Genomic DNA, 20,657 nt, shown 5'->3' with positions numbered 1-20,657 from the left:
ACAGGACTCCGCTCTCCGCGGCGCTGTTGGCTTTATCGGTTTCCTCCGCTCCCTTTCCCGGGTCCGTCCTTCACCGTGGATGGAGAGGCGTGGATGACCCCTCACCATCTCTCACGCTGGTCTGCCTGAAATCCCACTCAGTCCTTTGGGCTCCTGGTTTTCAATCCTTTTAAACTCCTGGAACGTGGCATTGGAATGTGCTGTGGGGTGAGGCGTCACTCGGGAAAGAACCTCCAGGTAAAGGTGCTCGGAGATGAGGTCCAAGGCAGGTGCAGCCGAAGCCTGTGTCCGAGAGCCACGCTGGGAGAGGGGCGCAGCGGGCGTCAGGGCCCAAAGTTCAGGGCAGGTCTCTGGGAGAGCTCATGTCCCGGAGGGGACAGCACCAAGGTGGGAAGGCACTGGAGCAGAGAGGCTTCTCCCAAAGCCACCCAGGGGCACTCCCGCCCAGCCCGGGGCAGCCGAGGGTGCGGGGACCATCTGGGCTTGGGGCCTGGCAGGAGGCAAAGAGGACCAGGCCAAAACTCTAGGAGTCATATTTGGGGTTGCCAATCTGGGACCTAAACATACTAAAGAAATCTTTGTTGTTTATCTGAAATTCAAATGTAAGTGGACACCTAGCATTTTTATTTGCTAAATACAGGCAACCTTAATTGGTAGTCGCTTTTCTTTGTTTTTTAAATCAGGTTTCAAATGGGAGGTTTTGTTTTGTTAACTGTAAGGCTTAAAGCCAGGCCTGGGCCACTTGGGTTTGCGAAGGGCTGGGAGCCGCCTTTTCACTTTCTGTTAACTGGAGCAAGAAGGTCAGATGCCCGCACAGCCTTGCCCTCGGGCGGCAGGGTCAGCTGAAGCTGAAGTGCATTGCTGGGGGAGCTTCCGGGCCGTGGTGGCATCACCAGGCGAGTCGGGCCTTGCCTTTGGCAGTGGCGAGGGGCGGCGAGGGGTGGTGTGCTGAGCTGGGCTCTTCTGAAATGCTGGGATTTGGGGTGAGAGCGTTGCTCACTAGCATTCTGGGGTGGTGATAGCTGGTTCCCTTCTCTAAGCCCCAGGAGTTGCCCAGTCCATGCAGGGGCGATGCACAGCTGTGAGGGGAGCCCCGGGGCAGCCTCAGCCAGAGCCCCCGCAGGACCCCTCCATCCTGCTCCCCATCTCCCCCTTCCCCGGAGCCTTTCCTGCTGCCTTCAGCTCAGAATGCTCCTCCCTGGCCTGCGCGACCGGCGCCTCTGCGTCCTGCCAGGTGCCTCCTCGGGGACCCCCCTCCACCTCGTTGCCCCCAGCGCGGTGCTCGGCTCTCATCTCCCAGCCCAGGTCCCTGGTCGAGTTGGACATTTGCTTCCCCGACCGTCTCCCCAGATCAAGTGTGAGCTGCGGGGAAGGTGGGTGTGAGCACGTTCTCATCTCGCGCCACTGTGTCGCTCTCGGTTCACACTCAGGTGTGACTGGAACACGACTGGCGGTTACCTGAGGAGCATCCACCTGCCCAGAGTGAGGCGCGTGTCCACCTGGGGCCGGCCCTGCCCGCGCTCGGCACCTTTTCCCTGATGACGGCGTCGGGGGCTCCTTGGCACCCAAGAGGAGGCCTCCGGAATCTTCTACCTCTTTTCTCTCTCAGTCCTGACATTCAGTAATTGCCAGTCAGTTCTGCCTCCTGGGTTTGTCACAAAACCCCTCCATCCATCATGTTGCCGTTGACGATATCCTAACTCCCTCCTGCCGGTTCATTGCAGGGGAAATCACACCAAGCACCAGAGACTCGGATTCCAGCGTGAGGCTCGTTCCTCTCGTTAGCCCCCCCCGAGCCCTGGGTCCCTCCCTGAGGTGACTGGACAACGTACCCACAATCGGCTCCAGTGTGCTGCTCACGGCCGCCTAGGAGGATCTGGAAGCTTCCCTGGTCCGCCCCACCTCAGTCTCTTTCCCCGGTCGTCTTCAAGCCAGGGGCATCTGTGTCTTCCCGACGTCCAGCTCCGGCCGTGCCGAGCCGCACCCACACCCGGCGCTGGCCCAGGGAGCGCCCTCCTGAGCCCGGGACTCGCACCGCCCTGCCTGGGCCGGGCCTGCCTGCCACCTGCGGCCCTCACGGCAGCCGTGTGCCGTCCTGTCACCTGCTGAGCCGTGGGCTTCCCTCCCTCTGCAGAACCGCCGACCCCTCGGCTCTGCCACGACCGTCCCTCCCCGGCCTCCCTCCCTGTCCAGGCCCCTCGGCCCCCGCGCCCCTCCGTCCCCGGCTTCCTGACGGAAGGTCGAGAGGCCTGGAGGCCAAGGGCGCGTCTTTTAAATTGTGTTTTATGCCTGAATAATAACTCCATGGGAAGCACTGCCCTTCAGCTTAGGTTTGGAGAAATGGACGTTAGACATCAAAATCCAGTTCCCTGCAGCCCGGGAGCAGCAGGGAAAATTCAGTGGAGCCAGCCCGAGACCTGGGAGGCTGTTTCGGTGAAACTGCTGTTTGGAGCGCTTTCTGTACCGCCGGGCGTGGCCGTGACCTTGAAGCCGAGCACCCCAGGCTGGAAACTGCCCCCACGGGGAGGGGCGTGGGCCCTCAGCCCACTCCAGCTCTTCACCTGGACGAGCAGAGGCTTCCAGGACCCCAGAGCCCAGCTGCTGAAGGGGTGGAGGGCACCGTGGTCCCCCAGGTGCGCTGCGTCACCAAGGGGGTTTTAAATATTCAAATTAAATCTCAGGAGAGGAGAAAGCGTACCCCGGTAAAGGAGGGAGCCCCTCCAACGGGCAGATCTGCGAACTGATCTCTAGAATGTTAAAACTCTGGCCTGAACCCTGGAAGAGATGCTCACGCGGCGGAGTCGGGGGGCCTCGGAGCTGCCGGGCACCTTCCTTTGAGCACTGTGGGCAGCGTGCGAGGCCCTTGTCCAGGCTCGTGAACAGGCCTCGTTCTCAGCTCGGCAGGAGCCTCTGGGCAGACATTGGCATCAGAGAGGGCCAGTGCCTCCCCCAAGGTAGACAGATGCTGCGTCCCTGCCTTCCTGGAGAGATGCCCTGCTCCCCGCCTCCCCCACCTCTGGCCCCCAGCACCCCCAGACCTTCCGCCTCAGAGGGGTGCTGTGCGTCTTTGGCAGAGGGAGGGACACAACTGCAATTCTGCAGCTGGAGCCCTGGCTTTGGGGTTCACAGGGTGTGTCCTGGCTCAGCATGTCCCTATCTGTGTCTCGGTCAGGAAGACAGACCCCAGCTAGTCCCGGCTTCCTCAGGTCTAACTGTGGCCACAGTAGGCTCTGCCCCAGAGGACTGGTTAAGAATTAAATCCAGACTGTTCCGGTTTGCTAATGCTGTCATTATGCAAAATGCCAGAAATGGATTGGCTTTTATAAAGGGGATTTATTAAGTACAAGTTTACAACTTTCAAGTGTCCAAACTAAGGCATCAACAGATGATACCTTCATTGAAGGATGGCCAATGGCATCCAGAACCTCTGTCAGCTGGGAAGGCACGTGGCTGGCGTCTGCTGATCCCGGGTTGTGTTCCAGCTCTTCTCTCAGCTCCTGTGTGTTCTAGGTTCTTTCTCTCAGAAAGTTTCTCTCTAAGCACCTGGGGCAAACTCTGGGCTTCATCTCATAGCTAAATGTCCTTCTGTCACATCTCCAAATATCTCTAAGTGTCAGTGTCAGCTCTTAGCTGCTCTCCAAAATGTCCCTCTCAGCTGCTTTGAGCTCCTTCTGTTTGTGAGCTCTTTTATAGGACTCCAGTGATTAAATCAAGACCCACCCTGAGTGGGCGGGGTCCATATCTCCATGGAAATAATTTAATCAAACCTTTGTCCACAGTTGATTGAGTCACGTCTCCACGGAAACATTCAATCAGAAGATTCCAACCTAATCAACACTAATACATCTGCCCCCACAAGACTGCATTAAAGAATGTGGCTTTTGGGGGGACATAATACATCCAAACCGGCATACAGTCCACACGCAGTGCTCTGTCACAGTCACGCTCGATAAGCACAAGCCAGTATGAACAGCAATCAAATTGTCAGTTCAGAGGGAAAATAGCAACGTGTGAGCCATCCATATATTACAGTTTCATGCAGCTGTTAAAAATTGTGTTTACATTGCATATTTACAAAATTGTTTAATGCATAAGAGAATTTTTATACTATGTTAAATTTTTTAAGTTTTCAAAATTATATCTGATTTCAATTATGCTTTTAACAAACAGTCATAAAGGCCTGGGAGGAAATATGCCAAAATGTTACTCCTGGGTATGTCTGCCTAATGAGATCATGAGTAACTATTTTTCTCCTGCTTTATACTTTAATACTTTCCAAGAAGCAGATAACTATCTCTATAATTATAAACACAGTAAATCAAAATGTGAGTAAAAGCAAATATGCACTCAAGGTTTATTTTTTGGCCCCACAGCCGTCCTCGGCCTCAGCTGCACGGGAGATGGCCTGGAGCTCTCTAACAGCCAGTGCCCAGGCCCGGTCTGAGCAGCTCCCCACGGGAGGTAGGCGGGCAGTCCCGGGCAGCCAGGGCCCCCGCTGGACACGCGGCCGGCAGGTGAGTGGGAGCTTCAGGTGCTCACAGGCCTTATCCCGAGGCCAACATGGCTGTCCTCATCTAAAGCCACGAGATTAAGCACCTCCCATAGCAACCACAGGCTGGTCGGGCGTTTGCTGACGTGAATTTTCAGGTCTAGTTCTGCAGACCTGGAGTGGCTGTCCCCTCCCCACCCCAGGGAAGTGTTTCCCCATCTCTCTTCCCTGCTCCAGCCGGTTCCTCCTAAGTGAGGAAGATCTGCGAGCTTCAGAGGAAACGGCTAAGGCCCCAGCGCAGCTCCAGGCCCCAGGGGGGTAAAAAGCCAGCGGTTCCCAGCAGGAGGGACAGAGTCAGGAGCCCAGAGAGAGAAGGACCGATACAGACTCTTCCCAGCTCTGCCTTCCCGTGACCCCGTAAAGCACCGTGGGCCACCTCGATTTGTGCCTGTGCAGGCAATGACTGCAGACGACGTGGCTCCCTTCGTGTTGACCCTGCAAGTGTGTTCTCAGTCCTGCTTCCCGGCCTCGCCCTCCCTTCCCAGCCTGCACCTACCGCGCGGGGCCCTGGCTTTGGGGCACGGCACAGTAATTTCATGTGGCCACTGTTAACCTAGGCCAGGCTCCCAGTCTTCCTGCTGAAGGCCTGTGCGGGTGCCCCTGCCCGCTGCTACCCCGACAGTGCAGAGCTGAGCCGATCCGTCTCGAGGGCCTGGGGACTGCTTGCAGGAGGGGTGGTGGGCCTTCTGCAGGGGAGCTGGCTGGACTCCGGGGACGGAGGGTCGTGTTATTTAATAAGGGCTCTCCGCGCCTCTCCGCTCTCTCCTCACCTCTGTGCGCCGTGTAGGCGCTGTGCTCAGGGAGAGAGGGGCCCGGGGTGCAGGGCATCACCCAGACATCTCTCCCTCCCCCTTGGCTCCCCCCATCCCCAGCCCATCCCTACCCCGGCCAGCCAGGCAGGAGGCCATGCAGCAGGGTAGACTAGCTGGAAGCTGCATCATGTTAAGTCCACCTGGATTTCAAGGCCCCCAAGACACGCCCCCACCCCAATACTGAGAGGGGGTCCTCCTGCCCTTGGCCCCCAGCTGGCCCGCCCTGCCCTGTGCTCGGTCCCCGGAGGCCCCAGCAGCCCCAGCGGCCCCAGCAGCCCTGTGGGACCAGAACCAGCTTGATCTCTGCTTCTGTTCTGGGCCCTGGGGCGTCGGGCACCCTGTGGGGTTCCCCACGTGGGGACCCCAGGATCCGCGTCCAGCTGGCTGCCACTTCCTCCTGCCCACAGGTGGCCTCGCCCGTGAGGTTGACTGAAGGCAACTGGAGGCCCAGCCCCAGGCGCGCGTCTGTGGTTCCTGCTCGAGGTGGGGGCAGGCTTGGCCCCCTTAGACACTTATTGATTGATTGGCTAAAGGAAGTGATTTCCACGTTTCCTGTGTAGTCCTGTGCTGCTGTGAGTCTCTGATTTCCTTCTGGGAACATCAGGTGCTCTCAGGGTTTAACATTCACCTTTCCCACACCCTGGGAGGTAGGGGACGTGTGTCCCAAATGAAGGCTCCTGGGTGATTCCAGAAGAGCACCCCAGGGTGCAGGTCCTCCCCGCCCGGCTCCCCTTCTCTCGGCAGGAGAAGAGAAGGACGAGCGGCGTGTCCTACCTGGCGGGGAGCCTCCGCGAAGGGTTTCCTGGTTCCCGCAGGCCCGGCTCACGGCGCTCTGCCGCGTCATTTTCTAAAGGAAGCATTTGCTCTGTGTCAGCGCGACAGTGATTTGTACCGTATCTGTAGTTTCTTCTGATGCTGTACTTTTGAAAATAATTTGCATATGAGTGAATTATGGAAGTGTGCCAAGCTGGTAGGTCGTTCTCTTTCTGTGAGTCCATCATCTCCTGCCAGAACTTCCAGCACGCCGAAGAAAGGAGTGTTAGCCGAGTGGCCTGTGAGCACCTCTGGGCCCCCAATAACCAGACAGATGGCACAACTGGCTGCAAGCTGCTGTAAGCTCCGTCTTTCATTCCATAAGGACTGATGTTCCCAGGAGGAGAAATCATTTCCTGATGTGCCCGTAAGACTCTGATGCAGAACTGTAAATGGTGGCCCACCTTGGTTTTCCAGGCTCAGACCAAGTCCAAAGAATCCTATAACCAGCAGCAAGCCTTGAATTCACCCTCAGATTAATTTCTCTATTTGAAATAAAGCTGGAGAAAGTACAACTTCAGGCCACATATGTTCTTTCTGATTTAAAAAAGATGTTGGTCAGAAGGAAGAGCATCTTCAGCAGTAAAAAGGAATGAAGTTCTGATACAGCTACCATGGCATGAACTTGAGGACATCATGCTCAGTGGAGTAAGCCAGGTGCAGGAGACAAATATTGTATGATACCACTTACATGAACTATCTCGAGAAAACAAACTCATAGAGACAGAAAGGAGCTTGCAGGTGCCCAGGGCTGGGTGGGGAAGGGGGAATGGGGAGTTATTGCTTAATAGATTTTTGTTTGGGGTCATGAAAAAGTTTTGCTACTGGATGGTGACAAGGGTAGCACACATTTTAAATGTGATTAATGTCACTGCATTGTACACTTAAAAATGGTTCTGTGGCAAATTTTATATCATATATATGTTTTCAGAAATATTTTAAAAAACAAAGAAACAAGAAAGAAAGAAGACTAGCAGAATTCCTCGAGCCTTTGGGTGAGTGCGTGCGTTTCATCCACTCCAAGGAGAGACTTTGCTGACATTGCGCCCAGGGGTGTGTGTGTGTATGTGTGTGTGTGTGTGTGTGCGTGCGTGGTGCTTTGACCACCGGGTCCACGTCCCAGCTCGTGCCTGACTGTGACACTGGTGGACAGCAGAGTTGAGACTTTGCTTTGTTCCCTCGGCCATGGGGGGGTGGGACCCAGCAGAGACGAGGCTCAGCTGTGATGCAGGGATTGAATGTGGGGCACGCCTGGCCTTCAGGGGCCCAGTCAACGCGACCCCCTCCCTCCCTCCTGCCCTACACACCAGGGATCCCGGAGTCCTTTCCTGTCCACTTTTCTGTTTAGCATTTGGTCCTTGGGGGGTGGTTGGTTTCTGTTTCATTTTTGAGGGGTCAGATAAAGGTGAAAAATTGTTTTTAGAGCTCAGATGTCTCAAAGATGAGTTAGTCCCCAAGAATATGCTGATCCCTGAACACATTCACAGTTTTTAAGTCATACTGTGTTTTGGTCCGTCTCTGCCCGGCTCTGCCTGCTGTGAACTCTGCTGGACGCACGTCCTGTCCTCTCCTTGGCAGAAACTGTCCCTAGAGCGAGCCCCGAGTCTTGACGAAGACACTGAGCAAACCTCCATTGTCAAGAAAAAGACCAAGTGTTCCTTCCTTCTCCGCTCCCCTGGCCCCCTGGGTTTGCAGGCTGCTGGCTGCCCAGGGAGTGGGGAGCCGGCGGGAGAAGCTTGGAGAGGATTTTCCAAAAAGTGGCCGCCACCTCCTGGGCACCGCTGCAACTGCGTGGCCGGGAGCAAAGCAGACCCTTAGTAACAGTTTGTTTTGTTTCCTCCTCTTCAAAATGTGCAGGTAGTTCCAGGGCCGCGAATCAGTGGGCAGGTCAGATTGACCCAGATCCGCGTGCTTACGGGGCCAGAGAACAATAACACGGGGGCATGGCCCTTTTTTGGCCAACAAATAAGACTTCTCCAAGGAATTGACGTCAACAGATCTCTGTCATGATATCCCATAACTTATTGTGTTCGAGTGAGGTAAATGTCACCGACAGTGTCATAAAGCTGCTTATAAGCCAAGTTCTAGAGTGGCACAATTGTGACTTCATTGTCCCAAAAAAAAGAAAGGAAACACCACGGAGTCTAGGAAAGGATACGTTTAAAAACTAGACTGAGGTCATTTCCATTAAAATAAAGGTTCTCTCTGGCTCCAGAGCACCGGATTCAGCCCTGCATCTTCCCGGCAGAGCCAGGGCAGCAGAATGTGGTTCTCCTGGGAGTTCTCTCCTCTTCCCTCCCCCCAAATACCAAAGGCTGAGCTTTTGGCTAAGGTGGGAATGAGTCATTTCTCATTTGTATAGACCCTTCATATAAATATGAGTCATTATCCTGAGAGTAAATCCTTGAAATATAGTCATACATTCCATTATTGCCTTTCTAGACACTTTACCCTGAAAGGAAGCAGAGCAACTTCCATGTCGGATTTTTACATCAGCAGACAGAACGGGGCCAAGTGGAGGTGGCACCCAAGGACGGTTTGTGGGCCCCAGGGACCTTGGCTCCATCTCTTTGAGAGAGCCCGAGAGGAAACATCCCGGCTGGTCCATCCCAGCCCTTCGGCTGTGGTGGTGGCAATATTTCCTAAGTCATTGGTAATGAGCGTCTGTGCAGTGCGGTGCTCTGCTGTTGCTGCTTGTGCCGCTCGCTGGGGCGCCCTGTGTGAGGCCAGACTTCACTGGCCACTGATACCCTGTCTGCTCAGCGATACTACCCGAATATACGACCAGTGTTCTGCACGTAATTGCCTGGCCAAGCTCTCCCCGGCAGTAGCACTGATGGCATTATAAAAGCAGCCGGGCAGGGTGACAGTCTAGAAGTTTTTGGGGGAGGTGGGGCTGGGATCCCAGTGCCACGAGATTGATGGTGAGCAGGGAGCTGTCACTTCCAAGGGTGTGTGGTACCATTAGACAAGTGACCAAGGCCCTGGGCTATTTAGTTAGTGACTTTTCAATGGTTAGGAAGATGCCAGAAGGATACTCAGGGAAATATCCAGTTTCCAGAAAGAGAATTCTGGCGGCCGTTGACCTGAATTGGGGTTGGCAGGCTTGAACAAAGCCTGGAAGGAGCTAATGGAAGTGAAGAATGACACGATTGCATGCAGTGTCCTGATTCTTCAGTCTATTCCTCAAATAAAAGGCGCTGGGCACAAACAAAAGGCTGTAGCTTTGGCCATTTGAGGAGTGGGCACATCATGCTGCACAGGAGGGGCCCTTGTTTGATCAGACGTGATGGAGGCAGAATCCCTTCCGGAATTCCTAAGGGTCTGACGTTCATCCTGCAGGGAAGTGTCCAGTGCTTTCACAGATAAGGACCCACGAAGATGCCCACCCTGCGTCCTCCTCCTCACCCCCAAAACTGAAATGCCATCCCCCAGTTTCTTGCTGTGGATGAATGATCCTGATGGTGGGTGGTGTCAGGTCCAGCATGGGAGAAGTTGGGGCTCAGTGCCACCCTGTCACCCTAGTCCACCCCCGTAGGACAGCCCGTGCCCCCTCTGTCTGCCCCGACCAAGGGTGTGGGAGGCACATAACCCACTCGACAGATCTCCAGGAAAATCCAAATTTCACACAGGTTCCTCGCTTTCTGGTCAAAGCCCGAGGGAGGATGCGCCCAGGGAGGGGTGGTGAGAGGGCCTCGGTGTCTGGGAGGGGGAGGGCTGACGACTGGGGGGGAGGGCTAAGGTGTGGGGGACCTCGGTCCTTAGGGGCTTCTGTGCGATCACCAAAACCCCCATCCCTCTCTGCTTCCCCCAAAGCCGGGTGAGTGGAGACTCCTGGAATCACAGGCTGGTGAGTCCCCTGCCACTGATGGATGGAGCTGCAGCCGGGGAAACTTGAGCCATATCCTCTGGGTGTGTGTGTGAGCGTGCGCGCGTAACAAGTACTCCTAGACCCCCACCCACCCAACCTCCCAGCTCAGAAATTCCCCTACTACAGAGATTAACTCCCGTCAGGGGACGGGCTCAACGTTGCTGTCACACTCGTGGCTTCAGGAAGCCCCTTCCCCAGGGGAACCCACCCGGCAGCCCCTCCCTCCTCTGGGGTATCCTCTTCCTGGTGCCGCCCAAGAGCTCACTGCCCAGCTCTGAAAGACTTTTCGGGAGTACATCGTTCATGTCACTCACACTGTCACAAAGACCCGGTTGAGGAAACGGAAACTGCTAGGTTTTATACTAACGAGATGCATTCCAAAAAATTCCACCAAGAACGCACTCCACAATAGCAAATGCAAAAAAAAAAAAAAAAAAAAAAAATGTATATAGTCTAGGAATTACTTTGTTATTCATTAATATGCATAACATCCCTGGAAGGCTGCTAGCAACACACTGACACCAACATGTTTAGTTAACAAAAAGCTAAACCTACATGTCACACTTTTGTATTCCTTGTCTAGGTCATATTTTTACCTTACAATTGCAAAATTGCTGGTTCATTTTTAGTGCAAACAAGTAATTTTTTGCATGTCATATACAAAATATGTTAAAATTTATCTCAGATTTTTTCAAACAGTGGTAGACAGACAAGAGTTTTCTTGTGGAAGTTGGGAATTATAGAACTACCACTGTGAAGGGACACTTTGTAGAAGCTCATAGAAGGGACAAGTCCACGAGCTTCAGAAGCAGCTCAGTTTTCACAGCATCAGAGGATCAGGGGATGAAGTTGCAGTTAAAGTGCCACCTGCTGTCGCCACCTGGGATATACCTGTTCATTAGAAGCTTTTATTTATAAAATGTAGAAAATACATAATAAGCGAAGGATCAGGAGAAGGTGCTCCGGAATCAGCTTCCTTAAGTATCAGCGTACGCTGCCTCTGAAGTTTGCTAGCATCTCGAGGTGAGCGTGACCCTCTCGGTGGGTCCTGGAAGGCTCTGGGCTGGGGTGGGTGCTCTCTGCTGAGAGTGAATTCCCAGGCACAGCAAGTAAAACTCCACCTGGGAAGCTCTTTCCTCCAAAAGTCCACAGCATCTCTGCACAAGAGGGGTTAGCTACATGAAACACACTAACAGAGCATCTCGGCCCCCACTTGTCTTTTTTACACGAGGGCTCTGCCTACTCCCCAACTTGAGTCGCACCTGGGAGAGCCTCTGACTGACAGGGCTCTGTCATTCAGAGCTCTGTCCATGGGAATCATGCTTTGTGTGATGACAACTGCCAAACCAGCCAAATGTCTCCCAGTAAGAAAGGATGGGCAAGGGGAAGGGCTTCCCTGCTTGTAGGTCCGGTCTCAGCTCAGGTATCACAAATAAGAGGGCTACTTGGCTCCCCTCCCACCATGGTTGAATTAGGTCCACTTGTATGCTCTGCCACAGCGTCCTTTCCTTCCCCTGCCTGGCACCCATCACAAAGTCCACCTCGACCTGGACTGGGATGATCATCTGCATGACTGGATGTCTGCCTCCTCCGCAGAGTCAAACACCCAGAGCTCAGGGGTTGGTCTGCCCTCTGCTCCCTGTGTGTACTTCACACACAAGCATGTAACAAGTTCCTAAATGAAGACCCTGAATGCTCCATGGCCCAGTCATGAGCCTACAGGGGCTGTCTATTGCCGGCTCTGCCACCAATCACTGGGCAACTGGGTTAGGTTCTCCAGGTGGACACACTGGATCAACAGTCTCCTCGCAGCAGTGCATCCCCAAATAGACATGGGGTCATTGGCTTCTAACCACAAAACAAGAAGCTGTGTTCAATCAGTTGTCGTAGCCCCTAGACACAGAGTTCTCTTGATTATGCTAAGACTTCAGCTTCTTAAAAAATGTACTTTTGGAGGATCTACGATAGCGGCATAGAGAGGAGTGGAAGCTAGTTTGTCCCCCTGGAACTATTAATAAACAACTAGTAAATAATCCAGGATAACTGTGGGGGGACAAACATGACCGTCCACTCATCATACACCAACTTGAATTGGGAGGAATGCCCGAGATCACAGCATAAAATCTGTTAAAAACTACGGGTCCAAGCTGGGAGCCCCCTCCCCTCATGGCCTGAACTGCAAAGCCTCATGGAGCTAGAGAGCAGCACTCTCTGAGCAAGCAAATATAGCTCAGCTGAGCTCCAACTGGGGTTTTAATTAACAAGCATGGACTGCTCGATACGAATCCCCAACAAGCAGACAGAGGCTTTGGGTGAAGGCTGATCTTGGAGAGCTGGAGGGTGGCTGCAGACTGGCCCTGAAGGGGGCTTTTTGTCCCTGTTTTGCTTCAGCAGAGAAAGCATCAGCCATTTTCAGTTCCCAGTGCTCTGACCCAGACAAGGGTGGAGATAGCGCAGGCAGAATCTATTCAAATGCTAATGACCTGTCCCTAGGGGTCTATCTCCCCTAAGAGGAAAGAGGAAGGACCCAGCTCTATTACCCACCTTCCATTCAGAACCAGACCCCAGAGCCTGGGGGAAAACAGCCACAGGCCATACCTCCTTACACCAGTCTGGAGCTACAGGCTAACAGGTGCCACTTACTGGGCAGAAAAGCACAGTGACCAGAGGCATCAGAGGGTGTACCAATTTTCTAAGACACTCCCTCAGGGAAACTGGATACTGAATGGTTCTTCCTTCTGGGACCAGAGCCCGTTTTGGTCTAGGAAAACCTGATTAGGGTAACCAAGGAAACCATGCCTAGACAACAGAAAACTACAACCTTTACTAAGAAAAATGAAGTTATGGCCCAGTCAAAGGAACAAACTTACACTTCAACTGAGATACAGGAATTTAAACAACTAATACTAAGTCAATTCAAAAAGTTTAGGGAAGATATGGCAAAAGAGATGAACCACATAATGAAAACACTGGACGTACATAAGGTAGAAATTGAAAGTTCGAAAAACCAACTGGCAGAATCTATGGAAATGAAAGGCGCAAGAGATGAAAGCCACAATGGAAACATACAACAGCAGATCTCAAGAGGCAGAAGAAAACACTCAGGAACTGAAGAACAAGGCACCTGAAAGCCTACACGCAAAGGAGCAGATGGAGAAAAGAATGGGAAAATACGAGCAACATCTCTGGGAACTTAAGGGCAAAATAAAAATCAGGAATGTACATGTCATTGGTGTCCCAGAAGGAGAAGAGAAGGGAAAAGGGACAGAAGCAATAATAGAGGAAGTAATCAATGAAAGTTTCCCATCTCGTGAAAGACATAAAATTAAGGATCAAAGAAGTGCAGCATACCCCAAACAGAATAGAGCTGAATAGGTCTATGTGAAGACACTTAATAATCAGATTATCAAACATCAAAGATCAAAAGAGAATCCTGAAAGCAGCCAAAGAAAAGCAATCCATCACGTACAAAGGAAGCTTGGTAAGACTATGTGCGGCAAGATAAGACTATGGAGGCAAGAAGGAAGTGGGGTGATATATTTAAGATACTGAAAGAGAAAAACTACCAACCAAGAATCCTATATCCAGCAAAACTGTCCTTCAAATACGAGGGAGGACTTAAATATTCTCAGACAGACAATGATAGAATGTGTGAACAAGATACCTACTCTACAGGAAACACTAAAGGAAACACTGCAGACAGAAAAGAAAGAGAGGAATGAGAGGCTTGGAAAACAATTTTGGGAGATAGTAGCACAGCCCTGTAAGTATACTGAACAAAGATGACTGTGAGTATGGTTGAAAGAGGAAGGTTGGGACCATATGGGACACCAGAACAAAAGACAAAGGATAAAGACTGGGACTGTGTAACTCAGGAAAACCTAGGGTGCTCAATGATTATAATAAAAGGTACAAATATGTTTTTACATGAGGTAGAACAGATGAATGTCAACATTGCAAGGTGTTAAAAAGAGGGTGGAATTGGGGGGAAAATACAATCAATGCAAACTAGAGACTATAATTAACGGAAATACTATATTATGCTTCCTTTAATATAACATAGGCAATATACCAAAGCTAAATGCATATGGGGTGGGGGGAATAGGGGAAGGGTATTGGACTCCTGGCATTGGTGATGTTGTCTGACTCTTTATTCTACTTTAGGTTAATGCTGTCTTTCCTTTGGTTGCTTTCTAGCTGTCATGTTTTTTTTTAATTGTTGTTATTGCTTTTTTTCTCTCTCTCTTTTTCTTTTGTCTCTCTGCCTTCTTTGACTCTTCCTCTTTCTTTGTGGAAGAAATGGAGGTGACCTTCTACAGATAGTGGCAATGGTGCTGAATACATAAATATGTGACTACACAGAGAATCATTGATTATTTACTTAGGATGGAATGTGTGGTGTGTGAACAAAACCATCTTAAAAGAAATGGGCTAATGAAGAAAACTTGAGGGCACTGTATTGAGTGAAATAAGACAGACACATAAGGACAAATATTGCAGGGTCTGACTGATATGAACTAATTATAATATGTAAACTCATAGACATGAAATATAAGTTACCAGGATATAGAATGAGGCTAAAGAATGTGGAGCGGTTGCTTACTATGAGCAGAATGTTCAACTAGGGTGAACTTAAACATTTGGAAATGGACAGGGGTGATGGTAGCACATTGTGAGAATAACTAACAGTGCTGAAAGGTGTGTGAAGGTGGTGGAAAGGGGAAGCTCAGAGTCTCGTATGTCACCAGAAGGAAAGTTGGAGGTTAAAAGATGGGAATGTATAAAACTGAATCCTATGGTGGGCAATGTCCATGATCAACTGTACAAATATTAGAAAGCTCTCTCACGAACTATAACAAATGTAAGACACTCTAACAAGAAGTTAATAATAGAGAGGCATATAGAAAAAAAATATATACCTGTTGCAAACTATATACTACAGTTAGCAGTATTTTAACATTCTTTCATCAACAGTAACAAGTGTACTATACCAAAACTATGAATCAGTAATGGAAAGGGGGTAGTGGTTAGGGATATGGGAGGATTTGAGTTTTGTTTTTTTTGTCTTTATTTCTTCTCTGGAGTAATTAAAATGTTCTAAAAATTGAAAAAAATTAATTGTGGTGATGACTGCACAGCTGTATGGTGGTACCATGGGCAATTGATTGTGCACTTGAATCTTTGGATAGTTGTATGGTATGTGAACGATCTCAATAAAAATATATATATTTAAAAAAATGTACTTTTATGTTGGCGGTGGGGTCTATGGGAATCCTGTATTTTATGCATGAGTATTCTGTAAACCCACAACTTCTCTAATTAAAAAAAAAGTTTTCTTTTATTGTACCTTTCCTCACACTGGTAATATCAAGGTAAAAACAATAAAAAACCCCAAACTGCTGTTGTCCCCACAGAGCAATCCCTTAGGGTCACCTGAGCAGGAAATCTCTGAGACCCGCCTGTTCTCAAACGGGCCGATCGCAGGGAGCGTCCCCTTCCGTCACAGGTGCCCTCCCCACCGAGCCCAGAGCCGGCCTCGCTGGGACCCAGGGCCCCTGCACGCGGAAAGGCAGCGCATTGGCGGCTGGGAGGACGGCCGTGCCTGCAGGGCAGCAGACGCAGCCCCCTCAGCGGTGGGGTCATTCTCGGGGGAAATCACAATTCTGGTCACAAACCATCCCCAAACAACTACAACAACTGGTTTTAAGAAGTACAGCTAGAAGCTGTTACAGAGTAACGGGGAGGGGGCTTTGTTCTCTTGCAGGAATTCACCCCAATGAATGGAAAACCAGCGTGACCATCTTTCATGTGGGTAAAGGAAACATATCCACACAACAGTAAAAGGAGAGAGCCAGCTCAACTGTTGAAGCCGCAAGGTTGTTGGGAGTAAGAAGCAAGTTCCAACCTTAGGCAAAAGAAAGTGACCTTATAAGTCTGCTTTTTATGCCGAGGCAGCTGCGCCCGCCCGTGGTTCTTGGGAAGGGAATAGGCATGGGGGGGCCCCACGGAGGGACTTCCAGGGCCAGCCATGGTCCATCCCCCCGAGTAACGGGGAAGAGACGAGCAGCCAAACTGGATCCAAAAGCTTTAGGCCCTGAAGTGTCCATTTATGTAGTTGCAGAATGTTTTCAAATGCACTAGGAATTGTAATGAATCTAAGCGGAAGAAAAGATGTTTTCCTTTTTCCCAGAGTACAAAATGCGCATAGTAATAATAACATGGGGTTGGTCTGTGGATTCTTGTTACCCATCACCAAAACCCTTCTGGGATCAGCCAAGACTGAAGAAGAGACAAGGAAAGGTAAGGCTCTCTCAGAAATGCTCATCTTCATCCTAGCTTACCCAGCCTCCAGTAATCTAGTTGGAATATCCGTGAATTTCAGGTCTGTGCACAGAAAAGCTCCAGGATCTGAAACGAGTGGCTGGTTGTTGGCCCTGGAAGTCAGAGTAGAGGCAGCGGAGGGGAAACCACTCAGAGTTTGTATGTCAGGGTGGGGGTGGTGGTGGGGGGTGGTGGTGGTGGTAATATATATATAGCATAAAATTTTCTGTGTTTATGCATTGTTGTGGGTACAATTCAGTGGCATTAACTGCACTCACAGTGTTGTGCAACCATTACTGCTGCCCCCAAAACCTTTTCATCACCCCAAACAGAAAGTCCACATCCATTAAACAATAGCTCCCCATTGCTCCACCCCAGGAGCCCCAGGTGACCCAAATCTACTTTCTGTCCCTCTGCCAGTTGTAGAGATTTCATATACAGGAAATCACGCAAGATTTGTCCTTTGGTGTCTGGCTCATTTCAGTTAGCATAATGTTTTCAGGCTGCATCCATGCCACGTGTATCGGAACTCTGTTCCTTTTTGTGGCTGAATAATACTCTGTTGTAGGGACATACCACATTTTGTCGACCCATTCATCTCTTGGGTTGTTTCCACCTTTTGATTGTTGCGAATAATGCTGCTATGAACATTGGTGTGCAAGTACCTGAGTCCCTATTTTCAATTCATTGTGGAATAACTTAGGAGGAGAATGCTGGGTCACATGGAAAATCTATGTTTGAATTTTGAGGAACTGCCAAACTGTCTTCCAGAGTGGCTGCACCATTTTATATTCCCACCAACTCAGTTTCACTTTGGTTCTAATTTTATACCCCTGATTTATTTTCCATTTTATTCTATGCTAAATCTTTAATTTAATTTAATTTAATTTTTTATTTTTTAGTTTTTTAGTTTTTTTTAATCTTCATTTTATTGAGGTATATCCACATACCCCACACTCATACAAAACAAATCGTACATTCGATTGTTTACAGTACCATTACATAGTTGTACATTCATCACCTAAATCAATCCCTGACACCTTCATTAGCACACACACACAAATAACAAGAATAATAATTAAAGTGAAAAAGAGCAATTAAAGTAAAAAAGAACACTGGGTATCTTTGTCTGTTTGTTTGTTTCCTTCCCCTATTTTTCTACTCATCCATCCATAAACTAGACAATAAATCTTTAATTTTAATGATGAATTCCTATTGTGCCAGGGTTTCCAAAACTTCCCGGAGAAAGAGCTTATTCAAGGTTGATATTTTAATGAAAATTATCTAAGTACGAATATAGTTTTAGAAAGTAAAAATAGTTTCATGTTTTGATTTATAAAAATTTAAAGTAAAAAGTATGCAATGTCTTTCTCTAATAAAGGTTTTCTTATTTAAAAAAAAAAAAGTAAGAGGGAACAAAACACTTCTTACACTCTGTGAGAAGCGGGTGATTCTCAAAGGCGAGTCGGAGAGCAGCCGCTTAGGGCTCCTGTGAAGGGAGACAGAGGCTGGGCAGGGAACTGGGATGCAGGAGTATCTTGTACAACAGCTTTTTCTGCAGGATATTAAAGCACTTTATAAATATTAATCACCTCATCCATCCTCATCCCTTCCCGTGAGCCAATGGCATTACCACTGGCTGGCACCCAACTCGTGAGGACACACGTCTCAGCTTTTCGCTCGTGGTCCCCCCCAGTCAAACCCTCTTGGTTCCCTGACATTCAGAGCTGCTGAGACATTCACAAGGGCCCTCGTCACTCAGGTTCCTCCTGGCTCCCATCACCAAACACCTTTGAATCACAAATCATTTCTGCCCCTCCCCACCTTTCCCCATTTAAACATCTTAATTCAGCAAAATTAGGAGGTAGAGATAAAAGTAACAGTCAGCCACCCACAAGCCCACCGTCATTGAAGGAAGCCTCTGCTAGGCACAGTGTGTACGCATTTTGAAGACTTCCTAAATGCGTGGGGTCATACATTTTTATCTCCTTTATTACTGTTTCGTGTTCCCTAGTATCACTGTTTTCATCAGTCATCGATATTTTAACAGCTGAATACCATCTCACCATATGGATGCACCATAACCAAATTAACTGTTCCCATAATCCCAAACATTGAGGCTGTTATCAACCTCGCCTGCAGCCCAGGTAAGTGGCCTGCTATGCACCTTCTAAACCTCTTCTTGTGACCTAACTATCATAAAAACTACCTACACATATAAAGGGTTTTTATGTTTCTTTACAAAAATGTTATTATATCCTCCAACCTGCTTCTCTCATTTAGAAACACATCATAAAAATTCTTCTAGAGAAGAATTTTAACAGATGCCTATTATTTTATGGTGTGGATAGACCAGGATTTGTTCAATCATTTTCTTTGATGGGCATTCACATTGTTTCCTGATTTTTGTCATACAAATAATGCCATGCTAGACATGCTTGAACCCAAATGCTTGCATATTCAGGTGTTTACTTTTAGACTGCGATGGCAAAGAGGTGGGACTGCGGAGTCAAAGGGTCTTGTATTTGTAACGTTAGGTTTGTCAGAGACTTCTCAAAGGCACCAATGGGTGGAAGAATTCAAGCTGTCTTGTCAGCCTTTTTCGTGCAGATGCTGTGGCTAGAAATATCTTATACCTCCTCTGTAAACCTGCAGACAGTGAAGCTGATGATCGGAAAAGTAAAGGGACTTGTTCAAGGTTCGTTGGCTAAATGTTCCTAGGTCTCTTGAGCAGGACTTTCTGAATAACACTAGCCTTTTGTTGGAGAGAAATGGGGAGTTAGTGCAGGGAGAAAAAAGGTATATGTGTATGTATCAGTTAGCTGTTGCTGTGTAACAAACCACCCCAAAAGTTGCAGGTTTAAAGAACAGCCATTTATTTAGTTTGTGATTCTATGGATCAGAAGTATAGGCTGGGCTCTGCCAGGAGGCTCTGCTGGTCTGAGTTGGGTTTCCTCACCTGCATGTGGTCAGCTGTGGGTCGGCAGGGTGACGCTGCTTCTGGGAGTGGGCCGGCTGCTGACTAGGGTGCCTCAGTTTCCCCCATGTGGTCTCTCACCCTGCAGCAGGTTCTCCAAAGGCTTGTTCTCGTGGCCTAGCACACTGCCACTTCTGCCACTTCTAAGGTCAAAAAGAGTCACAGGACCAGCCCAGATTCCAGGGGTGACAAAATAGATGCTGCGTGTTATGGAATCAGATACCAAGTCACACTGCAAAGGGCACGGGGACAGGAGAGGTGGAGAAGTGGGGACATGCTTGCAATTAATGCACCAAATTTTCAGGTCGATTGATTTTTTTTCTCTGCTTTCCAAACAGTTGCTTTGGTGTCACGTTGACCTGGCTGATTGGAGGTCACAGCTCTGCAAACACCTGGACAAAGTCACATTTGTAGTGAAATCTCAAAAGGTTCCCCTGAGACTCCTGAGGTACATTTGAGGCAACCATCAGGCCTGTTTCCATGTTTAAAATCAGATTTATCAGATTAGAGAACTTAGTCACTGCACCCATTTCATTCTGAGAGTTTTGGAACATTATAGAGAGAGTTGCTGATTTATCTCTTCATGGTCTATTTAAGAGCTCTGCCACTGTACAGGGCATTGCTTGGGGTTTTGTTTGTGGCTTGCCTTTTGTGGAATTTTCTGTTTTTGTTTTTTGTTTGTTTAAAGCATTTCTCTGTAATTTTGTATATCACATGATAAGTTGAGGGTTTTACAGGTTGTAAAAACAGCAGGGACTCCATGGAGCTAACATGGCATGCTTCCTTCACATTTTGACAAAGTGTGTCCTTGGAGAAAGATGGGTGTGGTGGGGTCCTGGGGCCACTAGGTGGTTTACACAGCTCAGGAGGATGCTGGGGCAGGACCCAGGCCCTGCCCCTCAGAGGGGCTCCTGGCCCTGGGGACCAACAACCTTTACATGTAGGGTCTTTGGGCTTGAAGCGAATTTAAGTGGATTTGGGGGGTGGGTGAGGACAGGGCGGGGAGCACACATACGTTAAGGTTATGCTGGTTCCTTCCCAGATGGGCAGCTCAGCACAGAAGGTGACCTCGGGTGGGTGTGCAACGGAAGAAACCAAAGTGGGGCTCGGCTTGGTGCACGTGTGCTCCCTGGCGTGCCTGGTGCCAGCTACGCACCTCCACCGGCAGGCCTGGACCCACCACCCCCACCTCCAGGACAGGTGCCCCCAGCCCCACACAGCACCCAGGTGCGGTCGGGGTTACTGCTTCTAGGGGGAGTGGCGGCCGGTAGCCGAGCCCTCAGCTCTCGGGGCTGCTTAAAGGGTACCGGCGGC

At 49.7% G+C, this 20,657-nt stretch overlaps 1 long non-coding RNA gene across 1 annotated transcript; it reads left to right on the top strand.

The window, feature by feature from the left end:
- Positions 1–221: 221 nt before the first annotated feature.
- On the top strand, positions 222–6,171 carry LOC119511560. The gene is made up of 3 exons (XR_005212201.1): positions 222–237; positions 4,374–4,514; positions 6,106–6,171. It is a non-coding gene; the product is annotated as an uncharacterized LOC119511560 (long non-coding RNA).
- Positions 6,172–20,657: the final 14,486 nt, after the last annotated feature.

The sequence above is a fragment of the Choloepus didactylus genome, chromosome 16 (genome assembly GCF_015220235.1).
Source record: "Choloepus didactylus isolate mChoDid1 chromosome 16, mChoDid1.pri, whole genome shotgun sequence".
In the NCBI taxonomy this organism is placed as follows: Eukaryota; Metazoa; Chordata; class Mammalia; order Pilosa; family Megalonychidae; genus Choloepus; species Choloepus didactylus.
The sequence above is the reverse complement of the archived record's forward strand: the minus strand, read 5'-3'. Positions and strand labels throughout refer to the sequence as shown.